General features: G+C 42.3%; 1 long non-coding RNA gene across 1 annotated transcript; it reads right to left on the reverse strand.

The window, feature by feature from the left end:
- Positions 1-1805: 1805 nt before the first annotated feature.
- On the reverse strand, positions 1806-27265 carry LOC119121871. Its single transcript, XR_005097775.1, has 5 exons — positions 26832-27265; positions 20377-20448; positions 11217-12238; positions 4410-4489; positions 1806-2374 (listed from the first exon to the last, which is right to left on the reverse strand). It is a non-coding gene; the product is annotated as an uncharacterized LOC119121871 (long non-coding RNA).
- Between the last annotated feature and the right edge of the window lie 248 nt (positions 27266-27513).

The following is a 27513-nucleotide window of genomic DNA, read 5'->3' on the forward strand; positions in this document are numbered from 1 at the left end:
ATTCACTTAACATTAGAGGCTTATTAGAAGGTACATCAAATAACAAAAATCAAAAAAAATTTAAGCACACATTTGTTAATTAAACAAAAAGTACATTTCAAAGCAGAAATGCTTTGTAAATCATCAAGTTTGTGTGTTTTACTGCTTTGTGTCCTGCTTGTCCTCCGTCGTTAAAGGCCTTTGTGTTGCTAACTGCCCAGGATGTTAACAACACAAACAAACAGTGGAGAGACAATTACACGACAAAGGGCCTTTCCCACCTCTGCTGCTTCCCCAGGAAGAGTTAATAAAGTCAGTCACTGAAGCAGTTGCTCCATTAGTTTAGGTCTTTAAAGTTGATAAAAGAAGGGAGGATGTCGGTAGAAAGGAAAGAATGAAAAAAGTAACAGATTTAATTTAATAATGTAATTCTGATCCTGTATATAATTTTTTTTTTGGTCTTTTTCCTTTGAGGTTGAATGTCAGGCGGCGTACGGTTGCCCAGCTCTGCTTTCACTCTCAACACAAGTCACACGCCAACTCCATGTGACATGATCCGTAACTCCATCTATAGGTGTTACGCTATCATTCCCACCATTTAAAGAGCTTTTCCACCTCCTCGATGACCTCGGCTTCGCCTCGCCGGACACCCAAAATGACCTGATGGCCACTGTACTCCGAGTGTGTGTGTGTGCACGCGGAGGTCATTCCAGTATTTTCCAAAGTGTCCATGGAGTGTGAGGGAATCCAGCATGGCCAGTGAGCATGTATATCAGGCCATCTCACGGCTGGCTGGAGGCACCCCGGGTGGCCCGCCGTGGTCGATACTGCACTGGTGACTGGACACGCAGAATGGGATAATCTCCTACTTTCTTTCACACACACATACACACTCAAACTCCATTGTACTGACACGGCGACAGGGGCCCGCTCGGCTCGCCATCTAGGTCAGCACCAGTCGAGGGGAGGCCGAGGCCTGCGGGTTCTACAGTGAAGATGCGGTGTCTCAACAGTATGAAAATATTCCTGAGTATTACTATGCTGTCTATATGTGCTACTGCACTATTTGTGTTTCTATAGGATTACATAGACGCTAGTTTAGTGAGCCTATCTATGGCTTTTGCATTCTGTATTAGCATTGAGCTAGTAAAGATGAATAAAGTTCAGACTTTTGTAAGGTGACAGTCTGTAATTGTTGAAAATACAAAAATATTTGTTTTACATTCTAAAATGAACCCATATTGGGTCAAAAAGAACCGATGCAACTTTTGGTGGTATTCGTTTGACCCCAAAAAGTTCAAATGGAAAAACAAAAAAGTAAACCCGCTTCAAGTACTCACTGATACCAAGCACCGATACCACTGCTACTTTTAATCCATGAAATTTCATTTGCTACAATGACAAAAACTTGTGCCTAGGACATTTCTTTCTAATGCTTTTGCCTTAAGTATCGGTGACAAGTATCAGCAGCCTCCATGAGTACCCAATACCTTTAAAACAAGGCTGGAATCGGCCCGATACAATACCGGCCTGATATAATACCTGATATCGGTACTCGCCAATCCGTAATTTTGGTAATAAAAAGATTTAAGGTAGCACTTGGGCTTAAAACACAAAAACTATCTATTGCTTGCATCAAGCGCATTCCACTCTCCCAAGTCATCGCACACAACGGGCGTAAACGGCACGCCGCTATGGACCATAATGGGATCTGTTTATGGGCAGTTGGGATGTTTTCATAAACGTTAAGAGAAAATGCAAAGCATCTGACTTTTACAGTTGTACTACCAGCACATTTATGAATACAAAATGTACAACAACAAAGGTGTGGTTTGAAGTCATGCATTTATTGGAAATCACATCATTCCATCATTCCAAAGAAGTAATCCTAGTTTTTATGATTTAAAAATCCAATTTTATCAATTGAAGAGAGGAAAAATGATCATTGTTTTTCATTTTTTTCACACAAAAAATTGCAATTTTCTTTTTCTAAGCAAAACAAATGAATTCCATATGTCTCCTTATCTTAAAAACAACTTTCCAACTAGGGCAACAAATCAAATTGTAACATTTTAGCAATACATGCTTTTAATTAGACAAAATAATCTGAATATAATAATAAAAAAATCTGATTAAATGATGATACAGTACTAAAAATACATCAATTTGTTTTGATCATTTAGTATTCTTAAACATACCTTTTAGAAACTTCTTCAATATAAAGTAGTCACATCCAAAAAGACCAATCATATCATGACATATCAAACTTGTCACATCTAAATGTGGACATATAAAAAAAAAAAAATCATATAAATATAAAGATTGCACTTAGTTGCATGTGTTCCCGTCCAAGAGTGCAGCTTCACATCGTCATGGCGACAAATGGTGGCTTCATCTGTGGTAGAAAAAAATAAAAAAGTTCAAATCAGTATGTGGTCACTATAATTATAATGAGGGTGAAAAAAGGAAATGCTGCTTATAACAAACAAACAGAGGAAGGGGCCAAGCTTTGACATATGTCCATGTGCGTGTGTGTGTGTATTTGCTTGTGCGTCTATCAGCTGTCTGCATCAATGGCGCGTGTGTGTGTGTGACCCCCACCCCCTCCACTCTCCCAACCGGCACTGGTAGACAGTGACGGGTCAGGGGTCAAGATAGAGTCTGTCTGGGTTTACTGGCTGACCCTAACGCCTGCAGCATCAAAACACACGCACATAGACATGTGATTGGGGGGGTCTTTTGCCCCTTTACCAGACTAATATCACCTTTGGGATTAGGTTCCAGACAGAAATACACTGACCCCCCCACCCGCCCTAAACACAAACACGCGTTGTATGTGCTTGGTCATAAAACCGTCCGACATGATGCTGACTCTTTAAGGAGCATCTAATGATAGTTTAGAGGAATATTGGCTTCGTCATGGTGAGAAAGGACGTTAGCTTTTTATGCTTACATACACTCGTACGGGGTTGGGCAAGTAAATTTGCAAAGGGGTCACATGAAAAACTGCCAAGCTAACATGCTAACCTCCCAAAACCAAGCTGTGGAAGATGCTTTTGGATGGAAAGTCAAATCCAACAAATCTGAGACGACTGAATCCCAGCTCAGAAATAAGAGGTCAAACACCAGAGGAGCAGACCACAGAGGGGGGGAGGAGGACTTCGTCAAATAAGCCTGAGTGTTAAACCTGATAATCCGCCTGCATTATTACAACATCTGTGAGGTCTACTGCGGCTCTGATGGTGATTAGCGAGACAGATGTAAACAATATCCAGGCTGAATAGGAGGAGGAGAGAAGCGGGACGACTGGAGACGGAGAGGCAAAGTGGGGAATATAAAAGAGGCCCGAGCTAAAGATTTAGAGGTAAAAAGTGAGGCGACGCAGGCGAGGAAATGGGCGTGATGTGCAGGATTTGAGAAGAGGAGAGCTTTTGGGGGTGCAGCCCGAGGAGGAGGGGGGGTTTAGGAGCAGCAGATTGGGAGACGGGACACAAGGGAGAGGTTGGTTAGCAGGCTGTAATTTATGCAGAGTGAGGCTGACGAGTGGAAGGCGTCTGGTGGGACCCCCTCAATGGGTCTGAGGAGTCAGGGGCGCAGCTTTTTCTTTTGAGGGGGGGTCTCAACAGGCTATGCTCACAAATTAATGTCCTATTGAGGTATGGGTACAGGGAGGTTTTTTTTTGGGCCTGCCATGTTTGTAGACTATGCGCAGATTCTATGGTCGAATGCGCTTGATGCAGTCAGACACTTTAATAGCCTTAACACAACACATCCAGCGAGCATGCGGACAAACAGCCTATGTGACACAAATGACACCGTATGTGATTTAAGGTGCGGCGTGGTGTGGAAAAGACACAAGAAGGTTGAAAATGAAAAGCGTGACCCCGGTGTGGCACTCAAAAGTGAAAAATAACGCCACTGTCAGTAACGTAAAGGTGGTGTCGCCGTATGATACAACAAGTTAAGTGTCGCTTTGGAAGGCTAAGTGGTAGGAAAATGCGTTGAGAAAGGCTTTGTTTTGGTCATTTGTTATGTGACAAATGTTTTGTAGAGCAAAAAAAAAACACACACAAAATTCACCTTCAGACATTTTCTTGCAAAATAACAATTTGACAGGTAGACGGGCCAAACATCCTCTCTCACCATCACCGCACAACTGATGGAACATGCACATTACATACAGCAGATATCCTGCTTCAAAACAATATCTGTGTGTGTGTTTGTGTGTGTCCCGAACAGGAAGAGTCTCAGCATGACAGTCGAATGAATAACAATGAACTTGCACATCGAGATTCAAATTTACAACAGGATAGATGAACTGAAAAGACCCGTGTGTGTGTGTGTGTGTGTGTGTGTGTGTGTGTGTGTGTGTGTGTGTGTGTGTGTGTGTACAACGTTGAGACAATCTTATGATCAAAGTGCACACACACCTTCACATGCTCCATATTGCCCTCACTTGGATGCGGCGAGGACCCCATCGTAGTCAATCCCTGTGCTGTCCATGTCAAGCCTGATGAGAAAAAAAAGAGCAAAATAAAGGGCCCGCATGGCTTATTAAATCAAGACCCCCTTCCCCAACACACACATTTAAATAATGGACTTATTCAATTAATAGTGATCTAAACTTGGCATGTGTGCTACGGCGTTTCCCATTATAGTATTAAGCTAGCAGACATTAAGGCAAAGTTACTATATGGCTGTTTCAAAGACACAAAATGCTATTCTCTGTGTTTTATATTTAGTTTGACAGTAAACTTCAACTGGGAAAGGTAATAAACAATTTGAAACCTCTTTTTATAAGAATTGTTTAGTATCTCCCAAACTGCTAGTTTCTAGAGAGAAAAAGGGAGTCAATTATGATTTAATTCAGCTTTAAAGTTATTAAATAGGGCACTTTTTCCGTTTATATTTTGCGGTAGGAGTACATCAAAAATAAAATAAAAATGAGGAAAAAAATATGGGACCTTATTTCATACTGCAGATATTTCAGCTGTGGATTTTATTAGCAGATAAACTGACCCCGGAGTTGTTGCCGTGACAAATTTAGAGGATGGAGGATTCCTGCAACTTTTTAATCACAACGATGTAAAGGTGAGCGGCCCGAGGGTGCAGAGCAGCATTTGAAGAAAGCTGCTTGAAAAAAAAAATCAAATAAATAATAACATAATAATAAAAAGCTGGGCTGCGATAAAGCGGGTCTAGTAGCTCGGAGGAAAGGCGGCGGGGAGGAAAAGACGAGGTGAAAGGGGTCAGCGGGGAGGAAGGCGAAAGGCTGGGAGCGAGTAAAAGATGGTGGCGTGTCAATGTGTGTGAGTGTGTGCGTGTGCATGCATGTGTGTCAACCCCAGCTGGGCAGACGTTTAGCTTGACATGCTGATAGGGATTTAAGCAGTGGGTGGGTGCAACAAGGTGAGCGGTCGCCAAACCGCCCTCGCTAAGCTTGATTTCAACGCCAGAGCTGAGACGATGAAGAGGCCGGGAGGGGTGTGGGGTCGAATGGGGAGGTTGGTTTTGTGCCCGTGGACGACCGCCCCTCCCTCCAGGCGAAGATGAGGAGAAAGAAGGGGGGAGATGTGTGTTGAGGTGATGAAGGAAAGTGATTTCTTTCTTTCTTGTGAAGCAGAAGTGCCCTCACACAAGAATGGGAATATTTCTTCCATCCAACTCCCTCAAAAAAAAAAAAAATATATATATATATATATATATATAATTTATTTATTTATAAAAATAAAATAATCTATTTATATTATATATTTATAATACATTTTTCAATTTTTTAATATTACCAACAGTATCAAACCTTTTAAAGGGCATTCTTACTTTGGAAACAAAATACGTATTTTCTTAACACACCGTAACCATCTGCCTTATGCACCTGGTGCTTCCATAATTTAATTAATTCGTTCATTAATTTTTTTTTGGGGGGGGGTAGGAATTTGGGGACAACAAATCCGATAAACACAAACAGTACAATTGCCTTGACTCTTTTTAACTGCTGCTAAAAGGTAAGTAAGTATCTTTTACAGGAGAGGAACTAATTAATACTAAATTAATTGAGACGTGGCATCAATTACAAGAAACCAGTTCTCTATTGTTGTCAAAATGGAATACGAACAAAGCTAGTGGGAGCTTAGGACACATGCACAGTACTGAGGTGCCCACCCGGCTACCTACTTTGGGGTGCACACGAGATGAACCCTGAGCTGACATGTTAAATTACAGGAGGCAGCAGACTGAGACAACCGGGGGGCTGCTGGGGGGTGGCGGGGGGGCTGTCAAAGTGTCTGACTGGGTTTCACTCCATGAGGCTCCAAGGGGGGGCTTATTTGACCAGGAGGGTGGGCTACGGAGATGCAGTAGTGATTCCTGGCACGATTTGGACTTCTGGAAAGACGGGCCGGAAGGTAGATGGCGTGGAACCCCCCCCCCCCGAATCCACCCGCTATCCCCTTCTGCGTCAAGTTGTCCGTGGAGCAAAGCAATAAGAAGCAGGTTATAAAATAAGCAAACATCGAGGCAGCTTACAGACAGCCGGCTAGCTTGGGGGGGAAACACACACACACACACACAGACGAATACCCACCCCCCTAGCGCACCAGCGTACCCCTGACCTTGACCCCTCCGGTCATTCCTAACCTGCTTCTGAATGGACGTCAGTGCAGCTGGGCTGTCTAGCCACATAATAAGTGCAACTTCCTTCACCATCATCGCGAGTACGTTCCCACGCTCGCTGAATGACTGATGCTAAGTCCCGGCATCTGGACCGGAAAACCTGTTCTACGTGGCCAAACGACACTTGAGCTTATTTTGTCAATGCAATAATGTTATTTGTGAAATAAGGGAAACTATCGGAACAGCTTTACACCATGACAACACAAATGACTATGTTTAAAAAGGCTTCAGACTTATATTGAATCTTGATACAAATGATACACAGTAGCAAATAATATAAAATATTAAAAAAATACACATGCGAGCTCTCACATTACATTTCCATACAGTAAAAGAAAAAAACTTTTCGGTAGAAAGTCTCACTTACAGTAAGTGTCATAAATCTATGAATCCTATGCGCTCATACATATCATTCATCATACATCGGGTGGCGTCATATTTTCATTAGGGCCATGTCTGTGTCGAGCTGTGTGGCCTTTCACTTGAGTGTGAGCAGGCAGTTTAATCACACAGCACTACTCCATTTCCATTTTTTTTTTTTTTCCTCCTCATGCAGCCTCCATTTCACTCTGGCTTCATAATTCTGCCCCTCAGCGCTGAGCCGGTTGCGATGACATAGTCACTGACCTGGAGCAATGCGCCCACCCAATACCCAAACTTTCTTTCGAGAATTTGTAATCAGCCTTTAGGGCGACTCCCTGTGGAGCAACAGGAAGAGATTCCTTAATAGGTATTTTAAGAATTTGTTCAAGTACATCATTATATTTCTTTTCTGAAAAGCACAATTAAAACTGTAAACTGAGTCTAAAATGAACAAGTGATGCTGGTTTGAATTCTTTGATCGGCGTTCCTTAGCTTGGTCAAAACGAAGGAGGGCAAGACAAGTGGAACAGGACCGGAAAGAATTGAGCGATGGCTGAAAATGCTTTCAGCAAGTATTACATCAATGCGACACACACACGCAAAATCAATACCTACGTAAATAAAAAGCAGCAAGCAATCTGAATAAAGCACAACTCAACCCACTTTCAAAATTGTCATTCATAAAAGGACACATAACTGTAATTGAATAAATCTTTGGGAAGTGTTGGTACCTTGTCAAAGTTGACAGAATAATATTTAAAAAGCCTTGGAAATCTTGATTGATTGATATCTTGGGGTCTTATGAGGCGGAAACTAACTGGGAGAGCAGAGGAATGTGAACCAGGGAGCATTATTGACGGAATAGATTCAGAGACGCTAGAACTGAAATGAAACATTCACTAAGGTGTATATAGTTTTTGCAAATTTGCTAATTTTACATTTTTTTGTTGCTCAGTTCACAACATTCGCTAAGCTAGCGATGCTAGCAAGCACTCAGGCCCGTGCGCAGTTAGTAATGCACCCAAACATGTCTGAAGTGGATCAATTAAAAAAAAATTTTTGAGATGCTGATGGCAATTATCAGTTGTCCTGTTCACTTACTGCACTTGTGGATTTTGGCGACGGAGACTCTCCACGCTTTGCTTTTTATCCACAAGTATATATGTAATGTATATATGCAAACTTCTTCAATGCTTTTCAGTGTGTCTTATCATATCAATTTTTTTTTACACTTTTATGATAATAAAGAATGTTAACATATTTCTTAAAGCATTGACTGTACATTTAATAAAGGACAGTTTGGTGCTGGCATTTCTTCCATTCCCTTTATTTCCTATGGGAAAAAATGCTTTTAATATAAACCAATTGGTTGTATGACTTTCATTATGAAATCATACTGTAGACCACCTGAAGCAAGCTCGGCTGCTTCCACCGAAATGCACAGTGTTCATTAGCATAAAAGCTTTCTGCAGAAGACGGTGGGTGCCGAGTGTTTTCCTTTATTTCCTTTAAGTAAGTGTGAATGCAAACAGTCACAGGATTAGAATTACTCTTTGTACAGTGTGCATGTGTGTGTGTGTGTGTGGGTGTCTGGTTAAGCAAACCTGGTGGTTTGTTATGTTCATTCTGCCTGCTGTATAAAACATATGGCACTGCCATTGTTAATATGCTAATGATGGATAAGAAGCATGCGAGACTTATGTCTCCTTGTCAAAACTAACGATACGTGTTTTAACCTGCTGATTGTGACAAACAAAAATTGGAGTAAAGTATGACACTATTAGTCTTATACTGTCGGCCTGAAGGGGGCAGTAAAGTATGTTACAATGTGAATATCACCTAAGATTAGAAAAAGAAGAAGCATTGTACAATTTTGTGACTTTTTTTAAAATATTACACTAATGGTCCTGGTGTTTTGGTTAGCGACAGAGTTCAAACTGAGGTGGTCTAAAGCAATCTTCAGTTTTCCTCATTGAAATTAATTAAAATGATATTAATAAATTCCAGTTCCGGTCACTAAAAACACAATTCCTTTCACATTTATTTTTTTTCAATTAAGAAAAAATTATATGAATTTAATAACACAACAAAACATAAAAAAAGAACATAAATCTAATTAAGTGAAAATTCTCTATGTTGATGTGTGCCTTTAAGGGGTGTGGCATAGTGAGTGACATCAGGAGCAGTTGTCAATCAGGCAGGCTAATTACCATTAGCTTATTCAGTGTGAGCATCTGCTCCATGCTGCTCATGAGTGTTTTCATGTTTTTCTATTTGTGTGTTTGACTTTTGGTCCCATTCCATAAATAGCTGACGGTGCATCTGTGATTGTGGCTCTTGTTTTTCACTTCACTCATAGTATGGCGTATATCAAATTAGCTTGTAACAAAAAAGTCAACCAAGCAATAGTGTAAAAACACGCAAATTGGGGCACTTTTAAATCAAGGTACCACTGTACAATTTTAAAAAAATAATCCGACTAATCTCTCATGGTAGCACACTGCTGTGTTCATCCGAGGGGATGAAGGCCTACTTCCAGGGGGGGCGCTCAGATAGAGAGGATCCCTCTACTAATTAGCCCTGACAGGTGAAAACGACCACAAATACCTGAGGGGCTCGCCATGAAAGGTCCAATCGCACACAAACATAAACACGAAGACAAAAGCGAGGGGGTACACCAGCACTGTAGCGGCGACACGGCAGCCTGCGTCCCGCTGCTTGTGCACGGATAGCCCTGATCCCCCCGCGCTTTGACAAGGCGTAATAAAGCGCCGCATTGTGTGTGTACGAGTGTATGAGGGTTGCTGGGAGGGGAGGGGGTTAACACATTGTTGCATGCTGAGTGCTGTGAGAAGGGCGTACACCGCCGGGTCCCACGGCACAGCGTCGCGCTAGGGCCTATAGCAGGGAGTGGCGAGCATGCTAATGAGGTCATTATGTATTGGACGCTTCTTTCCTTTACAGTGAGCTTGTCAGCGGAGGCATGAAGCCCTGCACAGATGTCACATATGGCACAATGCGGCAACAACGGCGGCGTCTCCCAAAAATGGCGGGCGCGTAGAAGACGGCTACGATCCAAAAGGCAGAAAAGTGCATTTGCATAGGTAATGAGGTGAGCTTAAAATGCTTAAGACGCTAGCCACGCAGGCCACATTCACCCGCTAATTGCCCTCGCGGCTTATTCAATCAGCAGCCGGGCAGCTTTTTATTCGGCTTTTATTTCGCTGCTTTTATTTACGGACGAAAAAAGGGGGAGGAGGGGGACGCGGGTGGTGCGCATGCAAATGCAATTACGACGTATTTGCATAGCCGTTAACGAGAGGGCAGATGGCAAACAGCGGGCACTCGATGAGCGAGACCGAGCGCCATCTTGGCCAAGCGAGACAGCTGGCAGATAGCGATCGGCCATTTTGTAAGCGCCGCCGCTGTTGCCAGGCGGTGGTGGTAGGAAAAGAAAAAAAACGAGGCGCCAGTCTATTCGCGTGCCAGGAGATCGGCTGGAGTGGCGCTTTAATAAGTTGCTACATGCAATAATAACAAAAACGACAATAGGATCACAGGAGAAGTTGCATTCCTACACTAATTTCGACTTTATCACACAGCAGCGACAATCTGAGAGCGCCAAGGTTCACGGTTTTGTCACCTGTCCAATAAACGTCGACAAAAGGAATGACATTTTTCCCACACGCAGAAAAGTAAAAGAGGGATGTGCCTTGTCATCTAATGTTTGTGAAACATGGCAAAACAAAAAAAATACACAAAAAATCCAATATAATATTCATCAACATATTGTTAGCCTAATAGCATTTCATGTCCTTAGGCTAACAATATGCTAAGCTGTTAAACATTTTTTTTTAAATAAAAAGTAGAAATCTTGTGACATATCGTCCCTCAATAAAAAAAATTGCAAACATTTTTAATTGAACTTCTTTCCATTTTTTAAAAGTCATTTGAAATAAATATTTTCTCTCATAATAGGCCAATAAAAATGTGCAGAAGGCTGCAACTGGCCCCAGGGCCAGACTTTGGACACCACCAGTGATCTCAATAGATGGAAAACAACATTCATTCTTGAAACTTGTATAATTTCATTGAAAATAATTAACCATAAGCAACCTTGTAAGAATTAAATAAAATCCAGATTAAAGCGGAAACAAAGCAGTGCCTATATAAACAATATAATGTGATGTTAAGGTACTCACCAAAAAGCAGAAACTCTCTGTGTTGAGCTTTTCAGGAACCGATGTCCCATCTCACAACTTGTCTTCACATTTGGATTTTTTTTTTTACAGGGGTTTAAAAAAAAAAAGGGTGAGTCTTATATGAGAGAGGGAAAAAGTCGACTCATTAGCGGCCATTCATTAGCAATGAGGAGTTGACTTCTGCTTCCACGCGGAGACGAAGCTGTGAAAGCCCTCATCTTTTTCTCCGCTCCACCTTCCAGATCAATACTGCACTTCCACATCCTCTGAAGGCGGCTGCTCTTAGTGCGGCTCAGGAAATATAAAGCAATAAAAGAATACAGCAGATTGGAGAAGAAGTTGTCCTTTCATCCGAGCCTGTGAGATGAAGGTATATTGGGCTCGGATGGAGCGTCCTGTTCATCCTCCTCCCCCCACCTTTGCGAATCAAGAAGAAACTCTTGCTTTTTGTCCTCCACATTTTTGCTTCTTCTTTTTTCCGCCCTTGAGTCCCGCCTCTGAGTGGCAATGTTTCAAAAATTCTCTACGGACCGAGCCCACACCGAAACATCCGTGTGTGGGCCGGGCGCAAGGGTGAGGGCTCTGGCCCAGGACTGTTGGAGGAAGTTGGAAAAAAAAAAGATGGAGGTGGGAACTGGCGGTCGGTCCCATGGCTCCAAGGGGCCTGCAGGCGGTTCTGGCCAACCTCTGCTAGCCTCTATTGATTTGACAGCGCGGAGGCTCCTAGCCGGCGGCGGCGGGCGCCTCGGCTCGCCCGCCTCACCTGCATCTCTCCTGGCTCGGGCCCGCCCTCGCCTGCCCACTCTGCCTGGCCCCTGTCGGCTCGCCGGGACCCTTGAACGCAATCGCCGGGGGGCCCCGGCGCGAGGAAGGCAGCCAGCGAGATCCCGTCACGGAGATTCGCAGCTGTGTTCACCTGCTCCGGGTTCAGCCGCTTCCCGCAAAGTCTTCCATCCATCTATCCATCCCTCCTTCCACCCACACTCCTCCGCTTCTTCTTTTTCATCTTCTGCCTCATCTCTCTGCAGCACACAAACACAAGAAAAAAAAATGGTTAATGGTAAGTTTTGCTGAAGTTGAGCGAGAGTTCAGGGGTGAAGATTCTGGCATTGTCTCCCAGCGGCAAGCATGAACCGATTCACCTCCAAAGACCGCCGGGATTGGAGGTCTGACACGTAACATACTCTCGGTTTTTAGATAGCAGCGGTGATTAGAGCCAACAAGGCCTTCTCTTCTGGCCTAAAAAGGATCTGAAGCACATTTTCAACCCAATTTATTCCTAATTAATTCATTTGTTCCTTGGGATTGTAATCATTAATTTTTTTCTTAGTTGCACTGCTTCCTGATTAGATTGTTTTTTTTCTTTTCTTCTTGCCATGTCAATCTAATCTGCTCAGGAAGTTCTAAATTAGCAGTGTTACTCATTTTTTGGTCATGATTATGTCATGTTATATAATTTAGAATTTTCTTTACATATTGACCCTAAACTGCTTCATATAAAGAATGTGGCTCAGTTGTGTGCTCTTTTATTGTTTTTGTTTTTACTATACCTGAATATGCAGGATGAGGAAAACAATTAAATGAATACAGGACAGTAACACAAACACACAAAGAACTGAATTTTTTTGTGATTGCTAAAATTGGCTCATCTTGTTGCCATAGCATGTCAACTAATTCTTTCGAAACTAGACCATACAAGAAGGCATTCTTAAAATTGATTCAAAAAGATCCAATTTACATGTTAAAAAAAAAAAAAAGAAGAAACATAAGGAGGTAAGAAGAAGATTGTGTTGTCGCCAAAGAGCGTGTGAAGGAATGGAAATGTTTTGGCCGCACCAAAGAAACACTGTCAAAGAATCACGTCGCAGCTTTTGTGTCATCTCGAATCATTCAAATGGCTCCGGCAAACTCTCTTCTTATGATAATGGCAGTTTGGTGGTGGTGGTGGGAGAAAAAGGGGGGGATTCATACTTCCATTGTGTAAGAAAGCACCAATACCAAATTCAACCCCCTCCTGACCTCACCTCACCACACCACAGCAACCAAACATCTTCTAAAACGCTACCTCTACTTTCAAACTAAACAAAAAAGCGAAACAAGCCTCCACTGGAGCAGAGAAGGTTCAGGGTGGAAGTTGCGAGAGTGACGAGAGAAGGGAAGGGTGGCGGCGACGGGATTCGACGGGGGCACGGATGTGGGACGAGGGGGTGCGCTGCGTGTCTCAGACACAATAATGCTATTCATTGGGCTCAGACATGGGTGTTAACTCCCCTCTGACCGAGCACAATGGACCTGGGCGGCTTCCAGGCAGGCCTTGGTGATATTGTTAGTTCAGGGCTGCTTTGTGGCCGCCGCAGGATGGATGCAAGGATGGATGGAAGGGAGCTTTGAGAGGTGAAAGGCAAATGAAGAGTTGGCGTGTTTGGCAGTGTTGTTGCTGAGAGCAGAAGGGGGGGGGGGGGTCAGCAGTCCTTTTGCTGCCGCCCCTTGGCATTGGACTTGCACATCTTGAAATTTTAGCAGCAAAAAATTGAGACACCAACAGATTGTATTTCAATTTATTTTCTTACTCCAACCTAAAAATTCAGCTTTTTGGAATACAAACAAAACTACATGAGCCAAATTCCCCACTCCAAGCCTACAACTCCGAGACCTGAATCTCACCAGGGAGCTAATGCCCCTGCTAGCATGTCTTAAAGCCAGTCAGGGTAGTGCCCCTTTGTCCCTGGCGCTAGCGGGATAACGGGGATTACGCTAGTCAACCAGTGTAGACAATCATCTCCCCTCCTGGGAAAGGAGTTCAACTTTCTCCCTGACAGTGATCGAGGCAGTCAACTGATGCCTAACTTAATTAGGGGTGCAGTAAGAATGGACGCACGGGATGATAAGTCAGCATGAGGGAGATCAAAATCTCAGGTGTTCAAAACTCCCTCCTGGTCCCTAATAATACGCTGCAAAACTATACAAATCCAGTGACAGAATACATCGGATAATCCTATTAGACTGGACTTGAATGGAGGATATTTAGGGGACAGTTAGCATTATAGCGGAGATGCTCCCGCAATGCTTCACAGGGATTTGGCAGCGCTGCGGATTCAAAGCACCAAATCCCATTTGTCCGAGGAACGTGGGCGTGTATTGCTGGTGGAAGGCAGGTGAGAGCGCCAGGATTGACCTATCAAGATCACATTTGGGTCAATGGTGAGCTGAAGCTGATCTGAATTCATATTTGGGGTGAGGTGGTGTGTTACGTAACACGAGATTTTCGATGACATCATCCTGGTGCTTCAACAAGAGCGCCGTAAGTTCACATCCTAAATTGGCTCCATGCGGGACGTTATACATCCAGCGTCGGATACCTTTGCGGAAGTAATGTGACAAGATGGCACCGGTGAGGCTCTCGCTTTACCTCCTCCTCAGGTCCTCCCCTTTCGCTATCCCCCGTTTGCCAGATAGGAGTGCTCAGCAGCTCCCCGATTGTTATTGATCCTGAGAGTGAGCCAGTAGGGGGGAGTCAGTGATGCTCTCTCTCTCGCTCTCTCTCCTCCATGCAACTTTCCTCCCTCCCGCCCTTCATTTATCAAGGTTAAAGAAGTCTTATAAAAAGAAAAAAAGAGGCATGAGGGGATTGCCTGGATGCCATCTGACTGCATGAAAGAAATCCCCTCAGGCTGATACTACAGAGGGAGATGACATATACACACACATACACACACACACAAGCTGACAAGACAGCTGCAGGTAACACAAAGTAACAAAAGTCACATGTTCAAGTTCAGGGAAATCAGGATGGAGGAAAAAAAAAATCCTCACACTTTCCTCAATATAAAACTGCGTCCTTTAAAAACTTTGTATCTCCAAATGTCTTTATTTTCAAAATATTTTTTAAAAAATGTCATGAGCTGGACAGTCATTTTGATTTGATTTATTTTAATACAGGCTGGGTCAAGAATGTACTTAATTCCATTTTGATGAGTAAAAGACAAATTTATAGAGCCAGTACTACAAATTTCCTCAACAATGGTTTCCAATTTGTCCTCTGCTGGGATCCGCGCTATCACTCAAGTGCCCCGTTCTTAGTAGCGTGACGAGCGGACAAACAGCACGGCCTCAAACTGAAGTTCACTCAAATCCAACACAAAACCCTCAAGGCCTGTTAACTTGTAGCTCGCTCATTTAGCAACAAAGAGAGCGCCCGTTTAATAGAGAGTAGTCGCAATTGTCTCTCGTTCATAAAGAGGCCTGAAAATGGCTGAACACTTGTCGCGCATCCTGTCCGCCATTGTCTCTGCGACCACTCGACTTTGCAAAGGTCCGCTTTGCACTCATGAGGGCAGATCCGCACAGTGTGCTACAAAACCAAACCTTTGTGCCGACTAATTGCCACAATGCATTTTCTGCCGGTTAATTGTGTTGTTTGCGAGTCCCGGTCTCCTGGATGGAACATGAGGTCAAATGTCAAAGATTGTGTGCATTTGAAGTGTAAACAGATGGTTTTAGACAGCCCCTCCCCTCCCTCTTTTCCTCCCTTCACTTTTTACATATTTTGTGACACTGAGCTTGTCCGGACTGAAACCGACGCATCCATCTACATTCAAGTTGCTAGGCGAGTCGCTGTTCAAGTCCATGCGTTGACCTCTCGGGCCAGACTTCCCAACGTCAAATCCACCCCCCCCTCCTCCTTCCTCTTTGCCTTCCCACACTCAAGTTCTCGTGGAGGCGCTTGACAGGCAGACAAGGAGGGTGACATCATGGTGGAAAGAGACAGAGTGGTTGGTGGGGTGTGGGGGGGGGCACCCACACAATGCAGCAGGGCATCTGGCAAAGGGTGGTGGTGGGGCCCTGGTTAGGACAAAGCCTTTCGACCCCCCCCTCCACCTTCCCATGCCTGTTTTGGGGGGAATATGATTATAGGTGAAGTGCAATATCAAGGATGCTGCAACACTTTACAACGCCACTCTGTCTGCTAGGCCATATTTACAAACAATAAGTCATCACATGTATATTTTTTGAATATATTTTTTTTACCAAACATGATGCTTATATGTACAATGCAATTTTTCCCCCCTTTAAATATTGAAATTTCGATTTAACACCATTATTTCTTTCAATGTACTCTTGTCATGTATTATTTAACAAACACGAACTTTTTTGTTTAATTAACACACTAGCAACCTTTGCGTCTATTAATGTTCATTTATGAGTGTGCCTGTGTGCGTACACACAATAAAAGTGTGTGCGTGTGTGTGTGTGTGTGTGTGTGTGTGTGTGTGTGTGTGTGTGTGTGTGTGTGTGTGTATATATTAGCCATGTGACTTGACCCTGGCAGGCTAAAGCGGCGTTCGTGCGTCTCGCCGGGCGTGGGAAAAAGGGGAGACCTCTTTTCACAGCTGCTCCGGCCGTTGCATTGAACCAATAGAGGGGACCCCGGCGCCCCCCTCCAAACACCCCCAAACTGCGTCCGCCCGCCACTAATGCCACCCTCCCCTCCCTCCTTTCTGCTCCCGCTTCCATTCAATCTCCACCCTGTCGCCTTTCAGCGCACGCCTGTGCCTCCCCTCCTGCGTAGCCCTCACCATCCATCCATCATCCTGCTGCACCGTGCCATCACAATAAAAAAACTTCTTTTCTGTCTTCTACATGTTATATGACTATTCCACCTTGCTGTGCGATAAAATAATTTTCTTGTCTTGCTGTTTGACCAAAAAGAAAAGACACTAGCCTTGCAATGTGCCAAGCGCAATATTGTTTAATTTTATTCAAATTTGAGTTGTCAAAAAAATACCACCCAAATTTTTTTTAACAATCTGGCCACCATTTGACATATATATTTTTTTGATATAAAATGTTTACAGTTGACACAAGTGTCAATTGTGAATATTGTGCATCATAAAAATCCTTCCCCCAATCGGCTCTGCAGCAAACAGACTTTAATTTATGTTAACATACGCCGCCGCTACTCTGCGCACACACCCACAAAGTGCATTCATTCATTTCAAGAGATTTATATCCTATCAAGAAGCATAAAGCAGAGGGTGTAATTCAAATCAACTTTTAAGAACAGCCCAGTGAGCCGGCTGATGCATACAAAAACCGGTGAGAACTCTCCGCAGGCGGTTAAAAGCAGATTTAGGTCGCCGTGACAATACTCACAACCAGGGCGCTTAAACGTACGAGGGAGTGCTTGATTTGCTCGGACAAGTGTACTGTAAGTGAGCACACGTGAAACTCGGAGTGCAAACGGTCACCACCGCACACGCCCATGTTAAGCCAAAAAAAGACTTAAAAGGTCACATAATGTGCAGAATAAGTCCAAGAGAAGCTCAAAAGGAGTTCTGCCACATTGCCCTGCCAATACTGCAGGCGTGTTAGGATGGGGGGGGGCATATATGTTTGCTTGTTTGTTGTGTAGCCGAGAACCTGAAAGGACTCCATCTCCCTTGGCCAACACGCCATGACGGTGTGGAGCAGAGCACTCCGAATTGGTTTCTCTGGGGCGGCTCTGAGCTGGAGAGCTGATTTTGAACCAGGGTGGAGGATGGGGGGCATGTGAGAGGGGTGGAAAGAAGGATGAGAGGATGGAAGAAAAGTGAGGATTTTAGGAATCAGTATAGAACACAGGGAAAGAAGGGAGGACATAAGGATAGTAGGATACAAGGATGGAAGTGTAGAAGGATCTAAGGATAGAAGGAAAGGACATATATAAGCATATAAGGACAGAAGGGAAGAATGATCCAAGCATAGGATATGAGGAAAGAAGGATACGAGCGCAGAAGGACCGAAGAAAAACAAGGACAGAGTGAAGGAAGGCTAAAATACAAACACATTTTAGTAGGATAAAAGGAAACAAAAAAAGGTTATAAGCAAAGAACAGTACAAGGACGTAAATACAAAAAAATGAAGGACAGATGGGAAGAAAAGAATTACACAGAAAGAAGGATACAAAGAAAGATTGTACAAGGATAGGAAACAAGCATTGAAGGAATCAATGAAAGACGCAAACAAGCACAGGAGAGAAGTATGGAAGAATAGGAGGAAAGAAGATTCAAAAGATTTGGTTGACGTGTAAATTTCCATTAACACAAGCGCCCTTGGCACCCAAGTTCAGTTAAACAGGTCTTAAGTTAGCCAAAATGTGTGTGCTGTCGCATTTGCTCGACGTCCAAATGGCGGCCCGTTAGGGACTACTCAAGGCCGAGTTCCAAAACGCCCCTCATTTGCATCGATTGAAGCATTTGGAGGAGGCCCTATCGACTGAGCGGCCCTCTTCACGTTCAGGTCCGACGCTACAGAGGAAGATAGCTACGGGCGGCTAAATATCCTCTGATCTTCGCGAGGTTGTTTTGCCCCGAAGAGGAGGAGGCTCATCAAGGACTAGGCCGACGTCATGCAACATCTTGTAGCCCCTGGAGGCAAATCAAATGGTTTCCCTCCCCTGATGATGAACTATTTCACTACTATTTTGTGGAAGCGCGCACAAGGCAAATGGCGTCTTCGCTTTTGTTAGCATAGCGAGGCTAATCTTCCGTCTGGAGAAGTTAAGAAGCGATAGAGGGTCACTTTCTCCTTGTGTTGGGAATTAATGCAGTACAAATGCTGTTATTTATTTTTCGGACCCTCTACAATTGAAAACGATTCGAGTCATACGTTGACTGACAAGTGACCCAATTTATGAGTTTTGAGCTTTTGGTTGGTCGCGATTTCCTTTGTGCGGTGAGCCAGATGACAATATGATAAAAAAAAAAAAAAGTTAGGTATATTTTTTTTCAATCGTTATTATCATTAGCTAATTTTGGTTAGCAAAATGTTAGCAAAGCAATGAGAGCATGTCTGGATGGAATAAAAGCCAGCTAATGCTATTGCTAGCTTTTTTTACTTTTCATTCCCGACTCTACTCACGATGAAAGTTAATAAAATAAGAAACTTATTCTGTGTGTTTTCTGTTTTATTTGTTTACGCAAGTACATTTCAGTCTGTACAGTTTTTTCTTTGGTAACGAAATTGAATATTTCAGCTTTTAGGAAAGTTTTATTATCCAGAAGTATCTGTACACTGTGTACTTTTTCTACCTGTCCTTTCACCTTGTAGTTTCATCTTTTCAGCCGCCTCAAGAGGCTGCGGGCTAGCAGTAGCTGGGCTGAGGGCCCCTGATATGAAGCCGTTATGAAGCATCTGTTCGCAGTGTGACACAGAGGAGGTAGGAGATGTGCCAGGAAAGGAAGGAAACATTTTATATTTCCAGATGCATCTTGCGGCCAACAGTATAAGTGCAGTGAAAGCTGCACAGGCATGGAGGTGCATACTAAAATGTCTCGGTGTGCATTTATGTCTCTACGTCTTTAATATAGGCAAACTTTCTTGCTCAAGGGCCACATGGAATTTTTAAATTGGTCATTATTAGGAGTTGGGGTTAAAGGGAAGTAGAGCCAAAAGTTGTTATGCAATATCGCGTTTGTTTAATAGAATGCTAGACTAGTGGGGGTGCATAAAACATATCATAAAAAAAGTGACTTGACTTCTACTTTAATTATCTAAAAATACAAATGCATTTGTTAGTATTTTTACTTATTTACAATAAATTACAATAAAATTTAATATAAGAGTAACTTTAGGAAGTTTATTACCAAACTCTAATAATCTTAATGTAATCGAACACATTTTATGGCCCATACCATCTTAAGCAGACTTCTTACGTCCTCCTTAAAGGGTTCCAAATGCTTAGATAGACAGAAAAGGATTCACCTTGTGTCTTCATATCACATCAATGAAGAGCTTACACTTTGATCACACAAGTAAGTGCAGCGCATTTAAAGTACACCATATGACCTTGACGAGTGTCAGTCTCGGAACAGTCTGGATTGGAAAAAAAAAAAAAATGCATCTCTAAATGATATCATGTGACACATACCTCACTCGAGCGTATTACAGTTCCCCATATGGGCAAGATAGAGTGCATTTGTTCAAAAGTGGAGTGCCACTCAGTAGATAAGAGCACAGTTCAAGGCAAAATGGTAAAGAATCTCACAGATGGCAAAATGTTCTCATCAAGAGTCATGTAACAGTCACGGAGAAATTGAAGTCACTAAATGAAAAGCCTCTGAAGATGAAAAAAAAAAATGAAACAGGAATGAAATGTGCACAATATCATGTTTCTGCTCACCTGCAGTCCGAAGAAGTCTTCGTGTGGGCCAACGTCTACGTGTTGTGCAATTGGACTTGTAGGTTCGCATACCTGGAATTAAAAACGATAAAATTACGTAAGAAAGTTTCGATTTGTGAACATGAGTAATATCAATTTATATCTTTGAGATATGACTCCATCATATAGTGATATTAAAGTTGTATGTAATATTTTTAACATGAGATTACCAAATTATTAGGAACAGCTATCACTATGCTACGATACATTTCAACAACCACACAAAAAAAGGCAAATGTTGAATACTGTACTGCTCAAAATATTGTGTTTTTATTTATTTTTGTTTTGGAACCATGACATCCCGAACAAAAAATGTTCCCTATTGAAGTGAACAGCGAGCGTACTTATGGTAAAAAGACGAATAAAAAGGAGTGAGGTTCCTTGCTGCTTAAAATGTTTGCTGCAATTATTTCAGCGCCCAATACGAAATGGAGGACAATCGAAATGGGGCACAGACACAGACACACGCAGGGAGACACACAAGCAGCACACTTCACAAGCGATTACACAAAGTAGTGCCAGATTACATCCACCGAATATCAGACGTCCTTTGCGGATTTAAAGCCGGCCTGTCAGCCTTTTAAATTCTTTCCCTTGGTTCCCCTCACATGGGTCAGAGCCTGTTGCTAGGCTACCAACCCTAGAATTCATAAGTTCAGGGAAAAGAGTTTATAGCTATATTTTTATATATGGTGTGTGTGTCATAGGCTGTTGCAATTCCAAGTTACAAAAAACAACACCCTAGCATGTATTTATATCGAGGCGCAGACACACACACAGACACATTATACAATCAAGCATGGGCTTAAATGCAGAAACATCTACAGTAGATAGCAGGGGTAGGAAACCTGAAGCCCGTGGGCTAAATAAAGTCCCCCGGTAGCCTTGAAAAGAAAATTTCACTTTTTGAAGTTATTGTGCTGTATGGCATAGCTATAAATTTTCTTCCATTATTATTCCATTAGCTTCCAAATCATGCTAATATTGTATCACACGTTAGCTGTACCCCACTCGTGATTGCGTTGCATTCAAATGGGTCTCAATATTAGGTAACTTGCAAATAAAATAACAATTGCTAAGTGTCTTCATGGTTCGCAATCCAAAAGTACAAATGACAAATTATGCTATAGTCTGTGATTATATTGTTGGGGATAAACATTTAAACGCTAAATAACAGACATTTAAAATAAAAAATGTTTTTGCAGTATTTAATCCCTACTGGTTGAAAGCCTAAATGCTACTGGTAGACAATAGAGGAAACTATTCCCAAACAAAGCACATGATGTGGAATAAAGGAGACAGCATAGCTATAAAAATGCTAAAAAGCAGACATGGGAAGTTGAGTAATCAGTGATGGAGACAATGCAGCATAGCAGGTGTTGGTGGACCAGACCAGACTCCATCTGGTGCTGAGGGCCTGAAGAGGGCCCAGACAGACACACATATATTAATGCTGAAACACCGACGTCTAGCCTGCCTGCCTCTCCGTCACTCGCCAGACTGAATTTCAATCTCAAAGCCGCCCCCAACCCCCTCTCCCCGACACCCCCCCCCCCCCTCCCCTATTTATTACCCCACACCAATGCATTCATTTCTACCACAACTGGGCAAACACTGTTTGTGTGGGTGCATGTTGCAGTGCGGGCATGAACGGTATTAAATGGCGCTATAAATTCGTTAGCTTGGCGTCGCAATAATCCCATTAAAGGACACAGAAAAAAAGGGCACGCATTAACACGCGTTTGGTACTTATCAAATCATAAAAGTATAATATTCTTGTGGATATTGAAATGGAGCAAACACACGGAATGAGTATACAAGGTCTTTTAAAGTGGCAATAAAAAGGATTTTAAAAGTCTACACACCCCTGTTTGTGAATGAGACCAAGGTAAATGTCATTTTTACCCACTTGATAAAAAAAATATATCTTTTAAAGGAAAAGTAAAAAATATTGAAATGATTGCACAAGTGAGCACACCCTCTTATAACTGGCTGTGTTCACTATTAAGTAATTTTTACATGGGAGTCATCAGAAACATGATTTGATTGCAGTGGTAGATTGCTGTTGTCTTAAATGTGAACCTTCAAATTATTTTTTTAAGGAGGGTACAAAAACATTTTGGGCAAACTGAATGCTCATCTCTTAGCACATGTCATGCTATTGAGGACCTAAACAATATCAATCCCAACAGAAATTTCTAGGACCACCCGATATTATCGCCCACTCTCAAATGACATTAATCACCCTGGTTACTGATCACATGACAAAGACAGCACTATCCTTGCTAACGCCTTCTCCACTATAAATGTGACTCAGTGACACAACACTTTATAGACGCTATACCCGCAGCTCTATAGCATCTCCACCACTGCACTGTGGCATGTTTAAAATTCAACAGGCCCTTCTCACACAATACATCCAGAGCGGAACCAGGAGGTGCTTTTTTTTTTCTCTTTTAGATGAAAGACGGGAAAAAATGATGGGCGGCATCATAAAAAAGTAGACTGACCCTGGTGTCTCTCTAATCTTGCCTCTGAAATCATACACAGACAGGAGATATTTGTGTATTTTGCTGCTATGTGAAATACTGCAACATACAGGGGACGCTTGGGAGTGGTTAAGAATGCAGCTGGGACCTACAAGGGGGTGAAGGTTTGATTCCCTGGACCACTATAAATACTTGTCTACCAAGTTAAATATTAGCATCCATGTTTTAATGTAGGTCATATACAAAGAGCAGGCCTTAGATATGCAGCATGCAATATATCTGTCAACATCTCACATCTATTATAGGCTCCAGCTCACTTGCAATCGTAATGAGAAGGGCTTTAGAAATTTGGATGATGGCCTTCACATGTAGGCCATGTTAAATGAATGCAAAAAAAAACAACCTGTGGGTTCTTTAAATAGAATTGCATAGTGGGTCGGATTCAGATGTCGCCCATGGACTTTCGGTTGCACACCCTTGGAATAGACAGCTTTGTGAGCACACCCAATCAGACGACTCCAGCAAATAGATGGCTCCCAATGCAAAAGAAAAATATCCCCATACAAGGGAATGAAGAGCACAGGTGCGTTTTTTTTTTTTTTTTTAAGTAGGATGAATATGATTTGGAGAATGGAGTGTGTTGTTGCAGTGGACCAATCCGAAACATCTCACAGCTGACATATTCACAATTTATGTCATGCCCAGCAAACAATAATAAGACAATTGATAGAATAATAACAGAAGACATGCGTGTTCAAATAAAGCTGCACCTCCTCCGTGAATGGAACCTCCCCCACGGCATGGCAGTCACTCCATAAATGCACAGCGCTATGAATTTCCCCAATTTTTGTGTTTAGTTCGCCATGTTGCACGGGAATATACACCGAACACCCAAAAAACGAGTTGGAAGGTAAACGGGGAAGGAGGTGTCTCTTTTTTCCCACGCGATCCACGCGAGACGTTTGGTGCTTCTCGGTCCTCCATCATCACCATCCTCCTCAGATCGCTCCATCTATCCTTGCAGCCATCCGTGCACGTGACGTCCGCGGGATTAGTTTCTACATTCGGTTCTCTAGCTTTATGATATTGCATAAACTCATACAGCTAGATAACCAAAGAGAAAAACTAACCCACATCTCTCTTAAAGGAGCCGCCGCCGGCGCCGAGGCTGCAGCGTGTTGTGGTCACGTGGAATGAGCCTTCTTCCGCCCCTCCCCTGCCCTCGCTCACCTTCCTTTTTTTAATCAGACGGTTGCGTTCAATGACCGTCGAAATTGGCAAGACTAAGCGTCAATACAAGCCACAATTGTGCAACCCCGCCGCAAATAAACACTGACGACAGGTGCAGTCACGGAAGCTGACATCATGACGTGGGTGACGTCACACCCACCTGTCGTACGTCGTCATACACACATGTCCGATGCAGAAGCCCACGCGTGGTTTGCGTAGCCTTTTAAATCATCGCAACAAACAAGAAGCATCAAAACGTGTTGTTGCGTTAAATGCCAATTTACATCGACCCCATTTTACACAAACACACACACACACGTACGTACATTCCACAGTGAATTATTCCACGGATTTGTTGGAGAATACCACAAATCAGCTACATGTCAACACAACATGATGAAGTCCGTTCTAATTATCACATTACAATTAATAATAGGAAAATAATGTAAGAGTAGAATCTGGTATGGTGAAACCAATGGAAATAAGTTTTTTTGTGCTGTAAAAAAACGGAATATTGAAGCCAGCTCTAATATGAACTTTCAAAGAATCATTAGGCTGACAGCGGTTTGACATAATCCGAGATGGGAACCTCCCTTCCCGGCATTACCCAGCCTTGGTGGCCGGCGACCCACGTGGTTGGTTGGAATATTAAAAAGCTTTAGTGTACCCAAGCATTTTTTTAAATGGAATATACTTCGGACTATACTTTCCCTGCAGCAATGCCAGAAGAAAGGGAAACCGGTTGTGGGAATGTGTCCCACAATGTCTTACTGTCGTACACTATTATTATTTGCAGTCGTCTTGATGTAAATTAAAGAAAATAACTTTGAAACAAAACCGTTTATAGAAGAGACTAAAAATTAAAACACGTATCCATCATTTGTAAACACTTGTATCAGGCTTCAAGAATATTTTCAGTTTCCCTTTAAAACAAATGGAAAAATGACTATATAACAATAATGGCAGAGGTACAAGCTATTTAGAACTAAGATGTTTTATTTTTGTAAAATAGCCACAAAAATTAAAGTTATACTTAGTAAAATACAAATACTGTTTATCACTCCATCTTGCAGTGTGCAGTGTGTGTCCGTGTGTGTGTGTGTGGGGGGGGGGGGGGGGGACGTGCGTGGGTGTGAGTGTACGTGCGTGTTTTCATTAGATTTAAATTTCCTACAAATCTCGTAAGAATTTCACTAAAACAAATTTATTTCATATTTCAAATGGCATTCCTTATTCATTTTCCCAAAAATAAGTACCAATACAACATGAATTATTCGCATTTATTAATGATTATGGTTTTACAATTTGCATTTATTTGACTACTGTGGAAAAATGCTTTTGAGATATAAAAAAAGGAGTTCTCTGAACGTGACACGCCCCCTCACGGGATGTGACGTGTCCCGTCAAACAGACGTACAGTAGCGTGTGTGTATTTCAAGCACGTCTTGCCTTATTTCAAGATTTGTCTGTTTTGCGTCGTAATATGATTCGTATATGTTGTTGCAAAACGAGAGAACGCGACAAGGTGACCATACGACCACTGTCCATGGTGCTGAATGTTTTAGGTTACACACTCACTCACACACTCTCTCACACACACTTCCGTAATAAAGAAATTCTTAAGAGTGCAAATACATTTCAAAACACAAAAATTGAAGTATTTCTCGTTGAACTGTATAAATCATATTTGTATTTTTCCTAATTAAAAATGTCTTATAGAGCTTTAAATTGAGTTTTGAATCAGCACCAGATAGACTGGAGGAGCAGTTTTATTTTCTAGTTATCTTTTTAAATTATACTTTCTATAAGAAATTACTTTCGTAAAGAGTACATAGAATTACCCTAGAAAATCAGGTTATTTGAGAGTTTATGTAGGAAACTTGGGACCGTAATACTGTGATTGTATTATTGTATAATAGAGTAACGTGTAAACTCTACTATATAATAGACTTTCATCTCTTACACAACGTGAGACATGAAAAAATAAATTGTTTCGTTTTTTCTCATTAGTGGAAAAATATTTTAGTACCCACTACAAGGTTTGAGAAGTGTGAAAGAACATAATCATTTTGGATTTCAGCAAATATGAACGGCTTTATATAATATTTTGCAAAGTGGGGGGAGTGTTTTTTCTAATTATTGAAACTGACTTAGTGCGTCATATAGTTTTTGTTATTTATTCTTTGCGCCTGTAAATTTTAACAGCCAGTAACTTATAACTTACTGAAACGGATAAGGATATAGTATTTAAAAATAATATTCAATTGTTAATAGTTTAAAATGATTGCAAAATATAGATATTTTCCCAAATGTGTTATAGCTTTAGTTAGTATTTTATGGGATATTTATATTGGAACAAATGTATAATAAAATACAAAATGTAAATTAATTAGAGTGTGGATCAGAGGAGGGGGTCCAACCAAAAATAAGATAAAGAAAAAAGTCAAGTCAAGTTCAACAACGGTGCTGGCGCGTATTAACATGACAATTGTGTCTGGCACGCAAGCGCGCACACGTACACACACGCGCGAGCGCCCACACACACGCACACAGGGGAACATTTTCCCATTACTGTGCTAACCATCACACAACTGTAAACTGAAGGTGGCACTAAACGGACGCCACTTGGCATTGCCTTGCAATTGTAAGCCATTAAGAAATCGCAATCATACATTTTGGAAGAAACACACGACTTACATGCATTATGGTAAATCCACCCAAAAAGCTTCGGGTCCTATTTGTAAAGTTGTCGTATTTCTAAGGAAGAGTAGGAAGCAAGCCAAGCCTTCGTTCTAGCGTCACCTCAACTTGATCCACTTGGTATCGAAGAAAGCGCCATTGCTTTAGCTGCAATAGCATCCACGCAGCATCTCGAGCCACGTCCTCGGAGGAGAATGCGCGTGGCGTGGACTCTGCGTCTTGATGGTCCACCCCATTCCCTCTATTCTCCCTCCCTCCCTCAGGCCCTCTCTCTATCTGTGACGTAAGCCGGCTCTTCATTCCGGGTTGCAATAGAGGACGTTCTAGAACAGATTTGTTCTTGAATGAAGCACCCGATGAAATACCGGGCTTAGCAAGGAGACCGGTTGAGAGGATGCTGCTGGTAGCGAGCAAAAAGAAGAAGGAAAGAAAGAAGAGCGAGCGAAAGACACCACGGCGCGATGACGTCAAGGGCTAGGATGGCTTGTCCAATGAGAAGCGCCCATTCTTCGTCCACGGGGCGGGTTGAGGGGGACCGGTATAAAATGTTTCGCTGAAAATAATTATAAACATTTTTTAATGGATGATTTGGGTTTTTTTTTAAGCAAGGCATTGAATGGACGATTTTGATCGCTCGCCTTATTTTTCTTATATATAGCGTATGAAATGGGTCAAGGCT

The sequence above is a fragment of the Syngnathus acus genome, chromosome 4 (genome assembly GCF_901709675.1).
Source record: "Syngnathus acus chromosome 4, fSynAcu1.2, whole genome shotgun sequence".
NCBI lineage: Eukaryota > Metazoa > Chordata > Actinopteri > Syngnathiformes > Syngnathidae > Syngnathus > Syngnathus acus.